The sequence below is a fragment of the Papaver somniferum genome, chromosome 8 (genome assembly GCF_003573695.1).
Source record: "Papaver somniferum cultivar HN1 chromosome 8, ASM357369v1, whole genome shotgun sequence".
Taxonomy (NCBI): Eukaryota; Viridiplantae; Streptophyta; class Magnoliopsida; order Ranunculales; family Papaveraceae; genus Papaver; species Papaver somniferum.
Genome location: NC_039365.1, coordinates 44,579,464 through 44,587,894, shown reverse-complemented (window position 1 = coordinate 44,587,894; position 8,431 = coordinate 44,579,464).

Here is an 8,431-nt window from a genome sequence, read left to right as displayed (position 1 = left end):
TATTTGGATTTAATTCGGGGATTTTAGGGTTCTATATATTACATGTTTTCCAAGAAAAGCTCAGGATTTGTGTATATAAATGGTGTGATATCGGTCTCATTTTCGATTATTTGGGATAGCATGGAGATGCAGGTACGTTTTTTTTTCTTCCCTATTTTCCCTTCTTTTATATGATTTTTGTTTGATTCAGATTGGACTGATGTAAGTTTGTTTTATACTTTTTAGGTATTTATCAATTTTGCAGACTTGCATTATTTCTGATTTATTTAATTTGTGCTTTTTAGGCTTTTTTCTTGATTTTTTTTCCAGTTTGTGTAATTTTTATTTAGTTTTTGCCGGATTGATGTAAGATGTTTGTGGTTTTTCATTAATTTTAGATTGCCATTCTTGTTCTAGTATCTACTGAAATTATTGCTGTTAATGAGACATTTACAAATAGTAGTTCATTCCATTGGGAGTGATAAGTTGGACTTCAATCTTTTGGTAAGTAAGAGAGGGTGTGATTTTTTGATCTGTAATGTTAATGTTTGAACATCATTATTTGATTTTTAGCTGCCATCTTACATAGATTGGATAATAATAATACATATATTTTTAATTAATATGACTTCGATTCCTATCTCTTTGTAGGTGCTTTCTTTTTACATGAGAGAAAACATTTTACTCGTTCGACCATTGTTATAGGTGGTGGTTTTGCAGGCATTTCTCTCTTCATGATGCTCCATTCAGGTATGTATGCAAGACTTCTGAAGATTCGATTATCTGGTTTGTTATTCTCGGTTTTTGTATCACTTCTCATCGCCCCAGTTGGATATATCTAGATACACATACGAATGTTTAATATCGTATGTCTATTTTTGTTTAACTTGATGGTCTTGATCACATGTTATTTAGGTTGTTCTGTTGAGATCTCAGGATAAGCTTGGTGGCCATGTTTACACTCTATTCATTTTGTTTTCTTATTAACAAGAGTGCATCTGGGTATGCTTTCCTATATTTTATTTCTGTATAAGTTATCCATCATGCTTTATTATTTAATCTTGTTTCCATCATGCTTCAGTTTGTACTGTCTGCAAAGGCCCGAAGACGTTGCCTCGTTAAAACCTTGCCTTGAAAACCCCAGAGGGACAAAAAGCAGGACGAATGAAAAAGAGTACAACATTTCGAACTTCAATGGACTTGTATGTCTAATTAAAACCTTGACAAGGAAAACCCAGTTGGAAAAAACCTTGACTAAAGAAAAAGAGTATACGACGTAATGTCCTTGAAATGACGAGGGTACCAAGTACACCACAATGTTTTTGATATTAACCTATAGGTGTTAGAGCATTTCTCGTTAGAACTCGCAAGCGTTGTTATCTCAATCTCGTTGTCAAATTTAGTTTATCAAAACTATATCTTGATTTCTAGTCTACTTATAGTTATGCCTCCGATTAGGATAGAAGTGTGTAGTTGAGCATTAAACTTCAAGACATTCACCATTTGAAAAAGAAGATCTACTGAAGACTTTGGAAGAGCTTGAATGACAAAAGGGATGTGGAGACTAAAACTTATCTATCACTCAGAAGTCTATTCAATTCAATCTACTGATGAGACTAAGTCGTATAGTTATATAGACTTTATATTATACACATTGAAATTTCAACTCAAGTTTATCTCGTTGATATAATTCTCGAAATATGAGTTTAAAGCTTAGAATGCTTCATCATTTACTTGACAACTTTGGTTATGAACAATTCATTTGTTGGAACTAAATATTAAGTCAATTTGATCATGTGAAAATTACCTTGAACATCTTACATAATTTGTGTGAGACAATCATTTGATGTTAACTTGGGATTTTCATATTGATCAAATAATAATTTGAAAATTACTTGAAGCTAGTGGTATGTGTGAGATTACCATTTTCGTTCTTCTAACGATGTTTCAAATCGATTATCGAGAGTTTTAAAACTACTACCAAAGTCTGGATATAGCACAGTATGCGTACCCTGTATCCGAACTGTGAAAGACTAGTTGGGTCCAGAACTCTTATTTGCGAACTGTGTTTTGCGAAGGAGTTTATCTATATGGGTCCGGAACTGTAGTTTGCGAACGCCAAAACTAGGTAAGGTCCGTAACAGTAGTTTGCGAACTCAGTGGTTAGGTTCTAAAATCAGCAGTTATGACAACTTGTTTACATACTCTAAATGCAAACTAATTGTCTATACTGATGAACTCAGGTTCATTTGTGAACTAAAGTCCCTGAATTTTCAATTCCTTTATGGTATGCGCACTCGGTTTGAAAACCGTGACATTAAGTTCATGAATTGGTTCTTGTATACGTACTTTGTACACATACAAACCAAGCCGAATTTGTTTCAAATGCTCACATATATTTCCATGAGATATTGAGCATTTGAACAAGTCTCTTATAAAACACATTAGATACATTTGATCATTTATCAAAATTGGTTGATTATCAGATTGAGTCTAGAAGTGTTTGATGAAAACAGCTGAGCCAAAAGTGTTCATATGGTTAACTTCGGTTAACTGTTATTGAGCCAACTCATTATACACGTTTAGGGACGGTTCTTCCATATTTGAATATAAGTATATTTCATTTGTGTGTATCAAGCTACCCCATCTAATGATGGAGATTGATTTCTTTTTTCTAAGCAAACTTTGCTTGAATCTTAAGTCAGGTTTTCATCTAACGGTGAACATTGATTGCTTTGTTAATAATTTATCTTAGTTTTTCTTTGAGCACTGCTCGGTCGAACTAGCAAGCGTTTCTATCTCAATCTTGTTTGTCAAGTTTAGTTGTCAAAACTATAAGTCTTGATTTCTAGTCTACTTATAGCTACGTCTCAGATTATGATAGAATGTGTAGTTGAGCTTTAGGCTTCACGACGTTCATCGATTGAAGACGGAGAACTACTAAGGGGAGCTTGTGGAACTTCATCAACAGAAGGTACGTGGATACTTGAAATCATCTATCACTCAGAAATCTATTTATATTCTATCTCCTATTGAGACAAAAGTCCTATAGCTATATAAACTTTACATTATACACATTTGATATTTCGAGCTTAGTTTAACTCGCTTACATATTTCTCGAAATATGTGTTGGTAATCTTTCATTTTAAACAATTTCATATTTTATTCTTGACGAAAGATGACCAAGTTCATCTTTCACCTGTTAACATCTTATTTGATTTGTGTGAGACAGTCATTTGATGCAGACTCGGAATGTTTCGTATTGATCACTTGAAAATTTCTTTGAAGCTAATTGTTTGTGTGAGACAACTATTCTCGTCTTCTAAGAATGTTTCAATGATTAAAATGGGAGTTTAGAACACTTAACCATTGATTGGATTTAGCACGGTACGCGTACTTGTATGCTAATTGTTGCAAGTGTATTCCAAGTCTGGGAATTTAGGATGCATACCCGTATGCATACAGATTCAACAATTCAAGTCCGAGAAATATAGTATGCATACTCGTATGCGTACTGATTTCAACTGAGTTGGTCATGAACGACAATATGCGTACCGTTTGCATACTGGCGAATAATACCAAGTCCGAGAACTTAGGTATACGTTACTCGTTTGCATATTTGAGTGGGTTAAGATCTAAAATCGGTTAAGTATGTTTACATACTCATGAACAAATACATTTATATAATAAGGAATGCAATCTTTGCAAATCGTGACTATAATGTTCATGAATTGATTCAAGTGAATCAAAACCGATTTGTTTCAATTTTGTCTTGCATACTTCTATGAGAATATAAACAATTGAAAATCTCTATAAATATTTTCATTTGAGTCGTTTGAACTAGTTGTGATTAAGATGAACAAGGTTGATATGAAAGTGTTCATATGGCTAACTTCGGTTAACTGTTGTTGATCCAACTAAGTGTACACGTTTAGGTCCTGTTACCCATATCTAAATGAAGGTACATTTCATTTGTGTGTAACAAGCCAAGACCATCTAACAGTTGAAAGATATTGGATTGAATCTTAAATAAGTTTTCATATAACGGTAAATATTGAATGCTTTGTTACCAATGTAACATTGATTGCAAACCCTGATTTGAAGACTATATAAGGAAGAACTCTAGCATATGGGAAACCTAATCTCCATACCTCCTGTGTGATACTAGTTGCGACTAGAGTCGATTCTCCTTTAACCTAGGTTTTCCTAAAACCATTATAGGTTAACGACTTAAAGACTTCAATGGTATTCTGAAGCCAGACCCAACTATTTTATATGTAGTTGCGTGTTCTGATCTGCCATGATCCTATGGGGCGCATCTAGGGTGGTTAAGGGTGGCCTTAGTAGTCTTAGAGTATCACGTGGGGAGGCTCGTGTTATGCACAATGATAGTGTGTCGCCCAACTTATATAAGAGATTTTGTATGCCTTTGATAATTAGCAAATTAATAATGTAATCCTTTATCATCTTCCCTAAATTCTTATGAAACTTCTGGTCTAACATTGTCTTTTTATTATCCCTATAATTCGTATAATTCTTCTCCTAATCATCTAATTTCCTCTATCTATCCAAAATCATCTCTATCCTTAGAAATCCAAGTTGTTCATGATAATCCAATTTGTAGTGAGTTCACTACAAGTGGTATCAGAGCGGTCGATTCTGAGACTGCTGACATGAGTAAGTTTGAAACCGCACTCCTCTCTTCCTTGAAGACGATGGTAGCTTCTGAGTTTAAAGATTTCGGAGAACGTTTGTTGAAGAAGGAACTTGGATCCGGTGATAATTTACTGGAAACACCATCAGGTTCTAACTCTCAAGCTGACTTGAAAAGGGTTTTCGACAACAAACTAAGTTTCACTGATGGAATTGAGAGTACGGGTATCGATTCACAATTGATAAATGATGCTGGAAAATTAAAATCTGGATCTGAAAACATTGGTTCAATTGAATCCGAGTTTACGGAATCGAAGCTGACCGAGGACAAAGTTGATGTCAATTTGAAACCAATTCCACTTGATTCAGGTGAAGATTCAAGTTCAGAAACAGTGTTCTCACAAAATCCTTCAACTCTTAGTGCAACAAATGAAGATATTTTTCAATCTATACCCGTAGTTGAATTCTCTTGTGTCAATGGATCTAGTGATGTTAATGAGGTTCAGAAATACAAGACATCTACAATGATTTTGGACTACCAAGAAGGTAAACCATTCAACTCTGATAATAAATTTTGTAATGAGGGTGTGTGTTTTAAAGTTAGGAGAGCTAAAGATTACAATTCTATTAAGGGGGTCATTCAAAATTATTCTACTTCTCTAGAAATAGATGATTGTAATTCCTGTTTGATACCTAAATTCGCAATAATCGATGGATCTAGTGATGTTTCTTCTAGTGTTAATTATAATAGAATGATAATTGATAGAGGAAGACAGTTCGATGACCTTGTCTCGGAGTTAGATTCTGCTCGTGGGTATTTTTTAAAACTGCTGAGTGCAAATTCTGAGTTTTTGTTTGCTATTTTACCTAGTTTTGATTATGTGTATATTGTTCGATCGTGGTAAAATGTGTGAGACCAGTTTGTGGAATTCCTATTCGAAGATGTTACTTACAACAAGTTCAGATTCATCTTAGAGATTACCTAACTACATTGGAATTAATGGTTATGAGTTGGTTCTTTTGAATGCAACTAGTTATGCAATTCGTGAAGCTGCAGTGCTTGTGAAAACATCTCAAGGAGATAGTGAAGATTGTGACACATAGATTGCTAGAAGGGTATTTGATCGAGGAAGGTTGCTGAAATCGATTGGGAATAGTTCTAAATTCTGGTTGAATACTCTTACTTATGGTTTGTTTTTATCTTATGGGGTCAGCCCGGATGAATGAGTATACTGAGAATTTTGTTTATGAGCAGGTTAACAACTCAAAGGTGTTCACTGTCACCAACAAAAAATTGTCTAGTGTAAAGTGTGTTGGTTGTAGCCTTGACTTTGATCGCATATTATTTGATAGTGGCAAAGAGCTGGAAGCTAATGTGAGGTATTCGAATTATATGGGAACTCAGGTCTTGTTCATGGTATTTCATTTTCGGTATCTCTGTGTTGGAGCACTGCTTGGTCGAACTCGCATGCGTTGCTATCTCAAGCATGTTTGTCAATGTTAGTGATCAAAACTATAAGTCTTGATTTCTAGCCTATTTATAGATGTCTCAGACTAGGACATAGATTGTGTAGTTGAGCATTAGACTTCAAGGCGTTCATCATTTGAAGACGAAGAACTACTAAGGGGAGCTTGTGGGACTTCATCAACAAAAGGTATGTGGAGACTGAAACTCATCTATCACTTGGAAAGTCTGTTTCTACTCTATCTCCTATATTGATACATAAGTCGTATTACTTCCTCCGTTCCATTTTACTTGATGTTGTAGAGTTTTCACGCAGATTAAGAAATAACATAGAGAGTAACTTTTTTCCAAATTTACCCATATTAATAGCTTTCTATAAATTTAAAGTACCTAGTATTAGTTTTTATATTTAGTGTAAATTACAAATCTCGTTGTAATTTACATGGGATAGAGTACTTATCCTCCATGGAGTGGATTTGAAAATTAGATTAATTATCCATTTACTGATTTCAATGAAAATTAAATGTATGATAATGATTCCAAAGCAAGGGTAAATTAGTGAGAATTTGGGAAAAATATCTAAACACTCATCTATTTTGGAACATGAAAAAAACCTTAAAACATCAAGTAAAATGGAACGGAGGGAGTAAAATATAGTTTTCAATTTTACACATTTGAGATTTCGAGCTGAATTTAACTCCCTTACATATTTCTTGAAATATATGTTGGCAATCTTTCGCTTCGAACAAGTTCATCTTATATTCTTGACGAAAGTCATAATATAATCATGTGAAAATTTCCGAGTAAACAACTTACATGGTTTGTGTGATACAATAATTTGGTGTATACTTGGAATGTTTCGTAATGATTATTTCAATATATTGAAAATTGCTTTGATGTTAATAGAGTGTGAAAACGGCCATTGTCATCCTCTAAGAAAGTTTGAATGATTGAAATAAAGAGTTTAGAATCAAGTAACCATGTTTGGATATAAACATAATGTGTTCTCACATTTGTGTGTAAGTCCAAAACCGGGAACCTGAAGTATGTGTACCCGTACGCGTACTGGCGGTTGTTGGATGTCTGGGAAAGTATGCGTACCCATACGTATACTGGCGGAAGTCTCACGTCCGTGAATTTCTGCTAGAGTTTGGAAGTGTGAATTAGTATGCGCACCCGTACGCGTACTGGCGTAACCAAATTCGGTTCGGCTACTTAAGTATGCATACCCGTTTGCGTACTTGAGTGGGTTACTTTCTAAAATCGGCTGTGTACATGAACTTAAACATTTATATAATGAGGAATACAATCTTTGCAAACCTTGTCTATAATGTTCATGAATTGATTCGAGTGAATCAAACTGATTTTGCTTCAATTGTGTTCTTGTATACTTCTATGAGAATATAGCAATTGAACGGCTCTTTAACTAGTTTCATTTGAGTCATTTGAACTAGTTATGGTTAAGATGAATAAGGTTGATATGGGAGTAATCATATGGCTAACTTCGGTTAACTATTATTGAGTCAACATGGTGTACACGTTTGGGTACGTTACATAAACCTAAATGAGGGTACATTTCATTTGTGTGTAACAAACTAAGTTCGATCTAACGGTTGAAAGATACTAGCTTGGTTGAATCAGGTTTTTCATCTAACGGTTATTGAATGCTTTGTTACCAAGGTAACTTGGATTGTAAACCCTGATTTGAAAACTATATAAGGGAGAACTCTAGCAACTGGCAAACCTAATACCCACACCTTTTGTGTGTTACTAGTTGCACCAACTAGAGTCGATTCTCCTTTAACCTTAGGTTTCTATCGAGACCATGTAGGTTAACGAATTCGAAGACTTCATTGGGATTGTGAAGCCAGACCCAACTATTTTCTCCTAGTTGCGTGTTCTGATCTTGCCCGATTCTATCGTTTGAGTATTATCTTCTCTAAGATTTGCTCGAGATTTATTTCTTCGATAGGAAAGTAATCACAAACACCTTCATATCATCGTTTGTGATTCCACAATATCTAGTTTCGCCATCATACGATTTAAACTATTGTGAGGTGATTGATAATACTAGGCTGTTCTTCGGGAATATAAGTCCAATTTATCAATTGGTTCATGTGCACCTTAATTTATCAAAATACAAAACAAAACTCATAGGTATTTCTGTGGGAGACAGATTTATCTATTCCAATAGAATTTTCTGTGTGAGACAGATTTTTTTATAAAGTCTTCGACTTTGGGTAGTAGCAACTCTTAGTTGTGGGTGAGATCAACTAAGGGAATCAAGTGCGTAGTATCCTGCTGGTATTAGAGACGTAAGGAGCGCAACTGCAC